The 13,000-nt window shown below is 59.8% G+C and overlaps 1 protein-coding gene across 2 annotated transcripts in view; it reads right to left on the reverse strand.

Moving 5' to 3' along the window:
- The window catches only part of PTPRN2 (protein tyrosine phosphatase receptor type N2), a 689,751-nt gene that overhangs the window by 389,054 nt on the left and 287,697 nt on the right, over positions 1-13,000 (reverse strand). The gene's annotated exons all lie outside the window — the stretch shown is intronic.

The following is a 13,000-nucleotide window of genomic DNA, read 5'->3' on the forward strand; positions in this document are numbered from 1 at the left end:
CACAGACAGCCGTCCACACAGACAGCCGTCCACCCAGAGAGCCGTCCACCCAGAGAGCCGTCCACCCAGAGAGCCGTCTACACAGACAGCCATCTACACAGACAGCCGTCCACCCAGAGAGCCGTCCACACAGAGAGCCGTCTACACAGACAGCCGTCCAGACAGCCGTCCACCCAGAGAGGCGTCTACACAGACAGCCGTCTACACAGACAGCTGTCCACCCAGAGAGCCGTCCACCCAGAGAGCCGTCCACACAGACAGCCGTCCACACAGAGAGCCGTCCACCCAGAGAGCCGTCCACACAGAGAGCCGTCCGCACAGAGCTGCCTACTCACTGTATCTGAAGGATGCCAATGGCTCCATCTTTCTCAGAACAACCCTTTTCTCAATGACACTGTCTTCCTCCACATAACCTTGACCCCACCCACTGCAGTGACTTCCCGAAGGCCATCTGCTGGGGGACACCTGCTGGTTATAGGCAGGGGTGGAAGGTCCCCTCCCATGAGCGGGACCGCCTGCCGGCCCATCGCGCTGTCCTCCAAGCGCAGCTGGACGGGGTCCTCATGGCCCTGTGCACGTGACCGTCCACAGAACTGCAGGTGGTCTGGTGTCCCCTAGAAAGTCAGGACCAACGGTCCACGTGGGGCACGAGTAGCTAGCGGCAGTGATGGCCGATGCTCTGCCTGCTTCCGAGGGGATGGAAAGCAGCTTCCAAGGAGCTTGGGGCAGTGACACGACATAGTAGGACAGTGTGAAACAGCAGTACAGGATGGGACACAGCAAGACAGGATACAACAGACATGACACGTGACAGGAAACTGTACGCCATGCTCCCGGGTGGGAAATGGTGAAGGCATGGGCACGGAGTCCAAGCGTGAGGCTCCGGGCCGTCAGGGCGAAGAGAATCGATGGGCTCAGCAACTCTCAGCGCCTCCCGGTAGGAATCCTGAGAGCTCCCCGGAACACAGCCTTTACCCTGGCCGCGAGCTCCGAGGTGTATCGTGGAGCTTCCTGGCGGAGAGCCGCAGAGAAGCTCCCTAACCGGCTGCAGGTGTGCTGTCCCCCGAGGGCTCCTTTCAGTGGCCAGCATGGACACGTCTTGGGGAACCTCCAGGAGTGGCTGGTGAACCACCCTCGGCACTCAGGCCTCCAGCGCCAGCTGCTCTCCAGTGGTGTTCTGGCCGCATGAAGGTAAGTCTCAGGTAAGTGTCTGAGAGGCACAGAGGCCGCCCGCTGTGCCTTATGAGGATGGTGTCTGCCAGCGGTGCTGTGCGCGGGGGGGATGGGGTCACGGCAACAGCACAGCCGCAGGTCAAGTCCACGACGGTTCAGGACTCTTGCTTCCACGATGGGTGGACAGTACAGCAAGTGGAACCATTCATTAAACTGGCGCTGGGAACCGTTGCACTCGTTCATGTTTTTTTTTTGGCTGTGCCGCGGGGCATGTGGGATCTAGGTCCCCGACCAGGGAGGGAACCCGCGCCCCCTGCGGTGGAAGCGCGGAGCCCTAACCACTGGGCCGCCAGGGGACTCCCTCACTCAATTCATTTTTAGAACAACAAAGTTGAAAATCCACCAGGGCCTTCAAATAATAACACATTCTAGATTTAATTACAGATAAACGAAATCTGACTTTTCTTAAATGATGAGACATTTCATATTCAGAATGGAAATTACCCCAGAGCATGAGAATGTCACTGTTTCTCTGCATTACTTTAGAAGAAGAAAGTTACATGATCATTTGGTTCTTGAGAATGTTTCTTTAAAGTCGAGAAAAAGGAGGACTCGTGTGAGGGTACGCTCCACCCTCAGGTTCCAGCCCAACCCAGGTCGCCGAGTTCTGAGCCAGGTGCTTCCTCCCTCCTTCCCGAGGCGCCCGCCTTTCTGGCTCCAGGTGGGAAAGAGCCTTAACTGGGCGTGCGTCCCAAGGAGGCTGGGCTCAGACACCCAGGGCTGCGCTTCTTCTGCAGCGTCTTCGAATGTCTCCCAAGGTCTTCAACCTAGAAAGACCCTCAGAGCACTAGAAGGGGTCCCGCCTTCCAGGAGGACACGTGAGGCACTTACAACACGCAGTGGAGACGTTCCAAAACATTGTGAAACACGAAAAATGATTTCCACGGGAAGATGTTAAGGCTGAGGTTGCTTCTAGGCCTCTGGGTGGTCCCAGCTCCCACCCAGTGGGCCGCCGTCTGGAGGTGCCTGCCCTGTTGGGACTTCGGGCTGCCTCAAGAAAGAGCCGGTGACGGGAGCCGAGCGGGCCCGGGTCCCACTGGCAACCAGACCCCGTAGCAGGCCCCTAAGGCTGACCAGCGCGAAGCAGCCAGCAGACCCTCCGGCCTTTCCCCTCGTCCTGGGCGGCGTCACAGGGGAGCAGTCATCGCCACAGATGATGACCTCAGAGCTGGGGACAGAGCAGGCCTGTTCCCATCTCCTCCACCAGCAGCAAAGCCAACGCAGAAGCGCTGGGACGGCCTGGACAGTCAGAGGTGTGTCCAGATGGGCGGAGGGAGGGGAGGGAGGTCAGGATGAAGTTTCTATTTCCGTATAAACGCACTTTCAATCAGGACGCCTCCATTCAGGGCGGCTCCTGAAACAGGGCACGCACGTTTCGAGCGCCCACATTTCCCTTTTGTCCACATTACTGTTCCCGCCGACCACAGACACCATCTGCGCCCCTGCATGGCAAAGCCCCAGTGGGCGGCGGGTCTGGAGACCTCTGCAGATTCAGATGGGTGTCTGGGGATGTCTGTCTACAGCAGCCAGAGGTTCCCAAGTGCCTGCATCACAGCAGCCCCCGCGGGGCTGGTTCCAACACGGACTGCGCCCCTCCCCAGAGGATGGGCTTCAGGACACCTGGGGACCCAGGAATTTGTTTTTTTTTTTTTTGCTGTACGCGGGCCTCTCACTGCTGTGGCCTCTCCCGTTGTGGAGCACAGGCTCCGGACGCGCAGGCTCAGCGGCCATGGCTCACGGGCCCAGCCGCTCCACGGCGTGTGGGATCCTCCCGGACCAGGGCACGAACCCATGTCCCCTGCATCGGCAGGCGGACTGTCAACCACTGCGCCACCAGGGAAGCCCAGGAATTTGCATTTTTAACAAGTTCTCAGTCGATACTGATGTGGTTGCTCTGGGGGACCACACGCTGAAAACCACCGTCCTAGGACTCTGCAAAGGGCCACGGAGTAAAGAGTGCAGCCTTTGGGGCCACACGGTCATTCTGCCACACCGCTCCGCTGCGTGGAAGTGAGAGCTGCCAGCCAGACGCAGACGTGGGAGCCTGGCTGGGCGCCAACCGTGGTTTGCCCAGGAGCCGCAGGAAGCCAGCCTGGCCGAGGGCCGCCCCTGGAGGAGGAGGGGGAGGCCTTGTGGGTCGAATGGGCAGTGACGGGTGGACTGGGCGGCTTCCTGCTGAGCTGGTGCGGATCCGGGGTCCGGGGTCCGGGGAAGAGGCAGGGCTGGGAGATGCAGGAAGGGCAGCACGGGGGCTGGAGGAGGAGCCGGTGGAGGTACATGAAGGGCTGGGCTGCAGGGGCAGGGGGCGGCGGGGTCCCGGGCAGCAGCCCGGGCAGAGCCCTGGCAAGCAGGCGGCCCCTCTGCAGGGGCTCCGGGCCTGGCCTGCCCTTTCCTTTCACTCCCTCACTGTGCAGGAGGAGGAAACGAGGAAGCCGGGGAAGCGCCAGGGGTGCTGCCCTTGCTGCCCCGTGGTTTGCTTGTCTCTGCCAAGGTCCCTAGAATCACGAAGGGCCCAGCGCAGAGCAGCCCTGCTCCGAGCTCTGCAGCCAAGAGAGGTGAACAGCAGCCCCTGCAGGAAGCCCCGCTGACGGCGTCACTGTTCTCGTTCTTAGAAGTCACAGGTTAGATAAAGCACCACACCCGGGTGAGCACCTGCAGGGTGCGGCTCCCCGTCGTCCAGCCGGGACGTCTGTATTCGCTCCTCATGACCAGGTTTTCTCCAAGTGGCAGCTTGGGTTACCTCCTCGAGGGGCAGTTTGGGGATGTCGATTTGGTTGTGACATTGGCAAGACTTTATCTGTACCATTCTATCCTGTAGGAGGGAATCCTATCATTGCTTTTGCTGAAGACTTTTCATTGTAAATTTGCTTTTTCATGCTTTGCAATTGTAATAAAACAAGGTGTTGACAGAGAGCAAACCGCCTTTAAATGCAAAAGGAGGACTTGTACAACCACCTTAATCAGCACGAGGGCATCGACCCCGCGGGCGTCCTTCCTGAGCTGCCTTCCCCTGGGCGACCATCCACACCGAGGCTCTGCCCTCACGATGGGGCCTCGGTCCTCGAGCAGAAGGAAGTCCGGGGCAGACGGTGGCCACACACCTCCCTCCCCCTCCAGGAAGACCTGGGTCCACGTTTAATGACCACGCAATGGTCCCATCAGCCTGCGACCCTCCCACAATCCTCACACACGGCCAGTTCCCCTTCGTCCAACCCCACGAAGCACCAATGCAGCTCCGGCCACACGGAGACCACCACGCACTCCGGGCAAGCAAAACTGACAGAAATCCAAGGAGGGCGGCGACAGCAGCCTGCCAACCCTGCAGAAGCAAAGTTTCACTCGCACCCAACTCCTCCTCCATTGTTTAATCCCACTGCGACCCCAGGGGCATAATTCCCAGTCCCGTCCCACAGAGGAGGAGCCGGGAGCCCGACAAAGGAGCCGTCACACGACGGAGCTGCAGGACGGGGGCTGGGACTCAGCTCTGAACCCTGGTCCCCACTCTTGCGGGTCTGTGTCCCCAACTTCGGCTGCCAAGAAAGAGCAGAGGGGGCGCCGGGCCAGGCTGGGACGGAGCCCGTGCAGACTGGCTCTTAGCGTGCGGGCGATGCTGCAGCCAGCTCGCCTGGGAGCCGGCGCCCACCGTGTGACTCCTCTTCCCACAGAGGGGGCCGTGGGAGCTGCTCCAGCTGGGCTCACACGCCGTCCCGTGGAGCCTTTTGTTTGCTGGCTGATTTGCATGTCACATGTTCAGCATCACCCCAAGGGCTGCTGTCCCGTAACACAGCCACCCGCGGAGTTACCGCAGCTCCCCGAGGCACACGGTGCCTTTTCAGACTTGTGTCTCAGGGCCAGATGGACTTGGGGTACCAACATCCCCTGTGACTTAGATGGACTTGGGGTACCAACATCCCCTGTGACTTAGATGGACTTGGGGTACCAACATCCCCTGTGACTTAGATGGACTTGGGGTACCAACGTCACTTGTAAATTAGATGGACCTCAGGTACCGGCGTGCCCTGTGAACTACATGCCCTTCAGACACCGGCGCGCCCTGTAACTAGATGGACCCGGGGTACCAGCGCGCCCTGTAATTAGGGGCTCACTTTCAAGAATGGGCCATTGGAGCCTCAGTGTCGCTGTGCAGGAGGAAAATGGGCGAGTGGGTGGGAGACAAGCCCAGGAAGGCAGTGCTGGCCTCAGCAGCCTGCTAACAGAGACCTGCCTGTGACAAACGTCCCCACCCGTTTCCAAGGGCTTCCTGCCCAAGTGCCAACAGACAAAGCCAGGCCCAGCCCCTGCCCCCCATGCAGGGGGCTCTCAGCTCCTGACCCTCTGTCCTGCGGCGAGAGGTGCCTCTCCTGATCCCAGCATCTGCGGGACCTGCCCTGGGCCAGGCAGGTGACCGCCCGCGGCTGTGAGGAGGGACTCCACGCTGCAGGTGCGTCTAGGAGAAATGGTGAGGCGCTCAGACACCGAAGGGCTCGTGGGAAGAATTTGTTAAACGGTTAGGCGTCACAGGGCCTCTGAAATTCTAGCATCAGGACACCTCAAGTGTCAAAGCCCTGAGCTTGGCCGTAGAGCTGGTCCGACGGCCACCCAGGAGGAAGGAGGCCCCCAGGTCTGTGCGGGGCTCCAGGCTTACCGACCCAGCATTGTGGGGGCCAGGGAGGGTCTGGGCTGGGAGCCTCCACTCAGACCCCACCTGGAGCAGCCAGCCTGCAGAAACAGGGAAACACGTTCATGGCTGCTCCGCTGTTGCACGCCCTCCGCCGTTGCCATGGGGACTGGTGCAGCCAGAGAGCCCCGGGGAGGAACACACTGTGCTCGCCCAGCTGTGCGGCCGGGGGCAGGGGGCCCGCTGGAAATTGCTGAAGGAGGCCCCGGCCACGGGCCACACTGTCCCTCCCCGCACGCTGCCGGTGGCCCGCCGTGCTGTCACTGCGTCTCCTCCCACGGGTGCCTGTCTTGCACTGCGGCCACAGCCCTATTTTTAAAACCAGCCACCTCCCACTTAGGCACAAAGACGCTCAGGTTTGTGCTGAGAAGAGGAGGAACAGCGTTCACGTGCCGACGAAGCGTCACAACGATCAACTGTGGCAACAGTTGCGTGACTTGGAAGGACTGGGGTTTTGGACACTCACTAAGCAGAAGGGCAAAGGGACGGCGGCGCGTGTCCTCTGCATGTCGCCGGGGGCCCGGAGCCCCGGCACTGGACACAGCGTCCACCTGAGCCCTGCACGTGGCGGGTCACCTCCTCCAAGGGCGGCCGGCTATGCCCTGACCACTGAGATCAGCACTGAGCCCCTGGGGCCGAGGGCTGCGGCAGTGGAGGGGGAGGCCCACGTGTAGGGAAGGAGTCTGGCAACCACATCCCAGGGGCAGCTCACAGGACCCTGCCCGCCGGGGGCCCGCGTGCCAGGCCCGCTCCAAAGCACGCCCTTACCCAGCACTCGACTGTCCTGCGGATCAGGGTTCCTGCGTCATTTTCACACGAGCCAACTGGGACTTAGCCCCAGAGCGCTGGGCCACAGGTCACAGGGCTGGGCGGGGCCCGTGTGACCGAGAAGTCTGCCCTCCGCAGACAGCAGCTGCTCAGGTGGCACCTGCCCGGCTCGGGTCAGCTCGGGGCCGCCGGGGCCGCTTCTCTCCAGCTGCACCTGCACGTGTCCCTCTTGGAGACTCGGGGCCCCAGACGCACATGGGCCAAACCGCACTTACCGCGTCCCCATAACACGTCGTCCTGTCCTGAGTGCTTCCTGCCCGCCCCCGCCACCGCCCAGCAAACGCCCCTCTGCCCGGGTGACCCAGCCAGAAAATCTGGTGCCCTCGGCTTGGACGCTTCTCGCACACCCAGCACCGTCATCATACACCAGGTCCAGCAGACGTGTCCCCAGGGCCCGTGACCTCACCCACGACGTCGCCGTGTCCCCATCCGTGACGCGTGTCCCTCTGGACCACACAAACACCTCTAGCGCACCTCGTCTCCCCATACATCCCTCGAGCTGAAGCCGGGAGCTTTCAGAAGTGTCATGTATCACAATTAAAACTGCAGGTCTGAGCCCATCGCGCCCCCTCGTGAACCCCAGTGCTCCCGCGAGATGCCTCCTCCAGGAAGCCCTCCCTGCCTCCCCAGGCTGTCTGGGCCACTATGTCTCTCTTTCCAGCAGACTCCAGGCTTGGAGAGGACAAGACCTGTTGTGTATGGTTCTCTGTGACTCCTGGCACCAGCACAGAGCGGGAAGAGGGAAGGAGAAGGAAGGAAGGAAACGGGGCTTATAAGTGTGAGACTACAAAACCCACCTTGACAACCACAAACAGACCCCAAGGATGTGCTGGGCATCGTGTCGCCAGCTCCCAGATCCAGGGCCCCGACCCAGAGATGCAGACATCCCACTGCTCGTACGCAGAGGCCCGGCTGCCGGCGGCCTCAGCTTCTGTCTCTACGGCCGCTCGGGGCCTTGTCTGGCCACTTAAACCAGTTCCCGTCCCGACCCGTCCAGCGCCCACGCCCTGCCTGGTTTCTCTTCAGACCGTTCCACGTTCCCTGAGGTGATGTGACGTACAGTACACTATCGTACGGTGTACCGTCTTACAGTATGTTACATCGTACTGCTGCATACAACGCTACGCTATAACACACCACACACCACGTCACGCTGTACCGTGTACTATACGATGTCAGGTAATATCAAATAACCACGTGATGACAAAATTATATCATGTGACGGTGCACGCGATGCGACACTGCCTTCCTGGCATCTTACTGGACGACGCTGTAGAGTGCGTCACGTCACGCCACGCCGCGCCACATTACATCGCGCTGCATGTTTACGTCCTCCTCCTCCATCTCCCCCGCTAGGCCGCGCCTCCACCAGAGCCCAGTCTCTGTTCCGTCACCCCAGCATCCCCACTGCCGGCACAGGGCCTGGCACTTGGCCGCCCTGCGTTGGTACCAACCAATGACTGGTAAGTGGGAAACTGGCCTCGACTAAGAGCAGCTCCGTGAGACGCCTCGACCCCAGAGACACAGGACGTAGAAGTCCTCGGCGTGGACACCTCGAAGCTAAGCCGGCCCCTCCCCACTCCCCGGTTCTGCACGCGCGTTTGGCCAGGGAGTAAGCGGGCCAGCCCGGTCCACATTTCCACCCTCGCACGCCCAGCCCCGGCCAATGCTCACAGCTTCCAGAACCTGTGTGGGCCTGGCCCCCCAGGACCCCCAAGCTCTGGGCTCCACTCCCGTCCCGACTCTGGCTTGACCCCAACTCTCTGCCTTTGCAGGATCGCATCGTGTCGGCATTTGGTTCTGACACTGACAGCTGCCCACGAACAGCCCTCGGCTCTGGGCTGCATCCAACTCTGGGGCAGCCAGCAGATCCCAGGAGGAGAGGGAGGCCCGTGCGCTGAAAACGTCAGGTCTCAGCCTCCCGTCCACTCCGCTGCGGGCTGTAGCAGTGGGAGGGGGTGCCCAAAAGAAGCCAGAAAATGCCTTTCGGGGACCGAGGATGAGACACGAGATTCGTCTGCAGACGGGTCTCCAAGTCTGTGCGAACAGAAGCAGAGTCTGTCTTCACGTAAGTATGAAGAGGGAGCAGCCCCGGCTGTTATCACAGGGACTTCTTGAGCTGCGTTCTCCAAAAACTGAACTATCCCCCGAGTGACAGCGTGTTTTCACTGTTAATAGATTCATTGTTTCCAGTAGCAAGAGCGGCACCTTTCCACCCGCCGCGTGTTCTGCAGCTGGTCGCGAATCCATCCAGGACGAAGCCGTCACCACCCCTGCTTCCTCCCGAACAGGCGTGAGGACCGCGGCTCTGTCTTCAGACTCCTTCCTCATCCTCAGGAAAAGCACAAGCACCCGCTAGAGCAGGGGCTCCAGGCCACATTCCCTCTGCGGAGGGGGAACGTTCACTCGGCCATGTGACCCCCGGCCCAGATGAGCCTCGTTCCTGGACGGCAGACACGGAGGGTGCATCCGACGGCCAGTGGGAGGACGGGCCTCTGTCGCGCGCTTCACTTTGGAAACACGCAGTCTATCCATTCAGCGAAATAAAGCAAGCTCGTCCCTTCCAGGCGACAGCACAGGACATACGACAGACAGAGCTGGAAAATTATTCAGATTCTTTTCCAGAATCGCCCTGTTGGAGTCTGAGGCCCTTGCCGAGTCCCCAGACCCCCAGCCGGTTTCCTCTGCTGCCCGTCTTCCCGCCTCAGCCCGCAGGCGCCGTGTCTGCCAACCCACCTGCTGAAATGGGAGCAGCAGGTGCGCTGACCCTGCAGGGCCCCTGCCCGTTGCTGGGGACCCCCGAGGTTCAGCCAGGCTTCATGGGCCCTCGACCTGGAACCTGCCCGAGGCTGTGAGGCGACCGCGCCAGAACTGCCTGGAGAGCTGAGAACAGGCCGCCCCCGCCTCTGCCACGGGCCGGTCAGCGGGCCCCGCAGGCTCCCCGCGTCCCACCACGAGCCCACCGCCGCTCTGGCCTGTGTCTCTCATCTGCGTCACAAGGCACAGATCAGGAGGAACCCCGACGTCGCTTTTACCTAAACACCCTCCGATTCTCTCACGTTACGTCTTGGAGGAGATGAGAGTCCCTGTAGCCTTTGGCTTTTCCCAGCTTTTAACAGGCGTCCCGCTCACCCGCAGAGCACGGTTTCTCAGCAGCTGGACTGCACGAGCGCTTCCAAAGCCTCCTCCTCAGTCTCGCTGAAAAAGCACAGCCTTCTTTCCAGCTCCAGGGCTCACCAGCCCCTCTACCATTTATTCCGGGCTCTCAATCACAATGAAAGCACACTGGGTGCAAGACCGGTTCCGGGCACCTACATGCACAGCCGCCGGCCCACACTCACAGGCGCAGGCACCGCATCCCCGGCGAGAACGGCGGGTGTGAGCGCGGCAAGCAGGCCAGGCCGTCGGGGGGACCTGTGTGTGCAGCTGGCGCTGCCGCAAGGAGCCCCTCCTCCCCTGGGCCAGCAGCCTCCTTGTTCCGGGATTCCTTGTGCAGGTGCGGGCACCTGGGCCACTGGCCAAGCCCCTTGGGTGTCAGGAAGGCAGTGCTGACCCCACAAGCCGCCATGAACTCGCTGAGCCCTTCTCATGGACCCAAAGGCTCTGCCACGAGTTGAGTCAGGTGAGAGTCAAGCTGCCGGCCCCGCCTGGCCCCGTGGCTGCCCCTTGCACGGCCCCCTTCTCCCCTCCAGCCCACCTGGCACGCACGCCGGTCCTCAGAGCCCCCCAACAAGCACCCAGGTGAGGCGTCCCCTCCTCCGAAGGCCGGGCTCTGCAAACGTCCCTGTGGCCTGGGCCTCATGTGGTGCTCCCGTCAGGGAGAAGCCTGGTCGGCCGTCCAGACGGCTGCGCTGCGTGGGCATCACAGCAGGAGCGACGGCATCACACTTTACAGAAGGACACGCCTGCCCCCTTCACCTGAAGGCTGGGCAGAGCTCACGGTCCGGGGTGGGTCTTGGCGTCCAGCTGTCCCAGTTCCCAGCCCTGGGCCCACACCCGACAGTGTTTAAAGGCATCGTTCTCCAAACGGGAGATGCTAGGATTTAAAATCACGTGTGTTACTTGAAATGAGCCCAGAGGGAGAATGGAAGCCGAGTGCTGAGGCCAGAGCTTGGATTAGACAGGACGCAGCTGGTGCTGCTAAGACCAAGGGAGACAAGCGGCTGAGCCCGGCCCATCACCTGCCGGACAGCCATGAGTCAAACACCCCAGCAAAGAGGAGCTGAGGCCGAAAAGGCCCCCGGGAGGGTCGCAGACACGGCCGATCTCAGGGCAGGAGGGACGCGCAGCGCACGCAAGAGGCCACGGCCCCGGGGACCACGGGGCAGGCGTCTCCACGGGGCGCGGGGAGCAGCGCGTGTGCTTCCTCTAAAGGTGATCAAGCACAGCCTCCCTGAAGGGAGACGCACACACGGGTTAGAAATACGCTACTTAAGGATAAGCTCCCGAGAAAATGAAGAGCGAGAAAAGGACTTTTCTGTCCTGCTCAACTTGACTAGATGACGTGGCCACGAAGACTGAACGTAACCACCGGTTTTCTCTGTGTGCTCTGAACGCAGGGAGTGTCTCCTGGGAACCACTGTTCACTCACACCTGACGTCCACGCCCAAGTTCACTAATTAACGCCCAGGAAAGAACCACCCGTATAAGGAAACCCACTGCATCCACCTTTCAGGACAAACACGGACCATGTCTGACGGGGACAGACGTGTCATCGGCTACATGACTCTTCATTAAGTTCTGTACCACCCTGTGCAGAACAGGCAAAGGAAATGCCCTTTGAACTCCGTCACAGGGTCACGTCTCCCTTTGTTGGTAACAAGAGGGGCGCACAGCGCAGCGCCAGGAAGCCCCACGGCGAGAAGCAAAGGCAAACGGTCCTGGGAGCTGCAGGGGCACCGACACGCGGGCGGAAGGCTGTGCGGTCTGTACGCGGCCCATCCTGCCGGCCCCGCCCACACTGCCACAACAACACTAGTAAGATTCCACATCATCTTCTAAAACCGGAGCCGCAAAACGTCCTTCTAAGTTCAAACTCTTCCTGCTAACACGGGGTCACGTCCACCCCTAGGTGGACCCCGCACTGGAGGAGGCTGCTTCTCCGGGTGGCAGCAAACACGCCCTCAGGGTGGCCGGGGTCGAGGTGCCACTACAGTTCGGTATTTCTGCCGCCAAACGCTCGGATCCTATGGTCACAGGCTCTTCTCCGTAATGCTTTCCCTGTACAGCATCAGGTACGTCCACAACATCACGAAATTATTTAAAATACAAAAGAAACGAAGTTTTAAAATCATGCACGTGTGTCATCCATTTTGCACAAGCAAGAAACACCCTGGCTGGCACAGCTGTGCTGGTTCACGGAAACGTAATTCAGAAACTTGAGTATTTAGAGGGTTGGCGATAGGACACTCAAACCGCACGTGCAATTTCCCCCTCGGTACCTGACGTGAACACATTTCAAATGACCAAGGAAGCAGACTTCAAATAATCAACCTCATTTCCCACAGAAAGCAATAAAATAAGTGAAATGCCATTGTCGTGAATCTATTGTCACAATTCTAAAAGATAGAAAGACTTCGTTCCATTTTACTCCATTCAGAGCACCCTTAAGTTCCAGCAAATCCAATTTTGAAAGTATTACTTCCCAGCACTGGAATGAATTGCCAATTACAGAACAATTGTTAATGCATTTCTGGGTAAAAAGTGATAACTGATTTGGTCTTAAATATATTCAATAATCTCTTACGCTGAGGAACGAGGACCATAAAATGGGTGCTGTGCAGGGAAAGAGCCCGTGGTCACACAGGGTGAAGCCATTGACACGGAATTCCGCTCCTTTTCAGCCAGCGGAGTGTTTAGAATGGAATCTGCTGACTTCCTTTCTCCGGAACCCCGGAGAAAGGCTGCTCTGCTCTGCTCTGCTCTGCTCAGCTGGACCCCGAGCTCCACCCGTTACAGTGAAATGAAGCCTAGGAGGCATGTGGGCTGGGGGCGTGCGCGTCAGCTCTCCACAGGCTTTCTGGGAAGTAGCACAACTCCGCAAGGAATTCTTCTTTAACCAAAAATTCTGTTCCCCAAATCATTCCTTTCAGCAAATCAGAGTTCCTAAGGGCATCAAAATATCCTACAAGGAGAAGCCAACAGCAACCAAAATAGAGAAGAGCTACAGTTTGTTCCACCAAAGAGGGTGTTACAGCTATTTTTATGCCCTGTTGACCGTCACTGGATAAAGAAACTTTAATAGACGCCATAAGGTGATAC

The sequence above is a fragment of the Delphinus delphis genome, chromosome 9, assembly GCF_949987515.2.
Source record: "Delphinus delphis chromosome 9, mDelDel1.2, whole genome shotgun sequence".
Classification (NCBI taxonomy): Eukaryota; Metazoa; Chordata; class Mammalia; order Artiodactyla; family Delphinidae; genus Delphinus; species Delphinus delphis.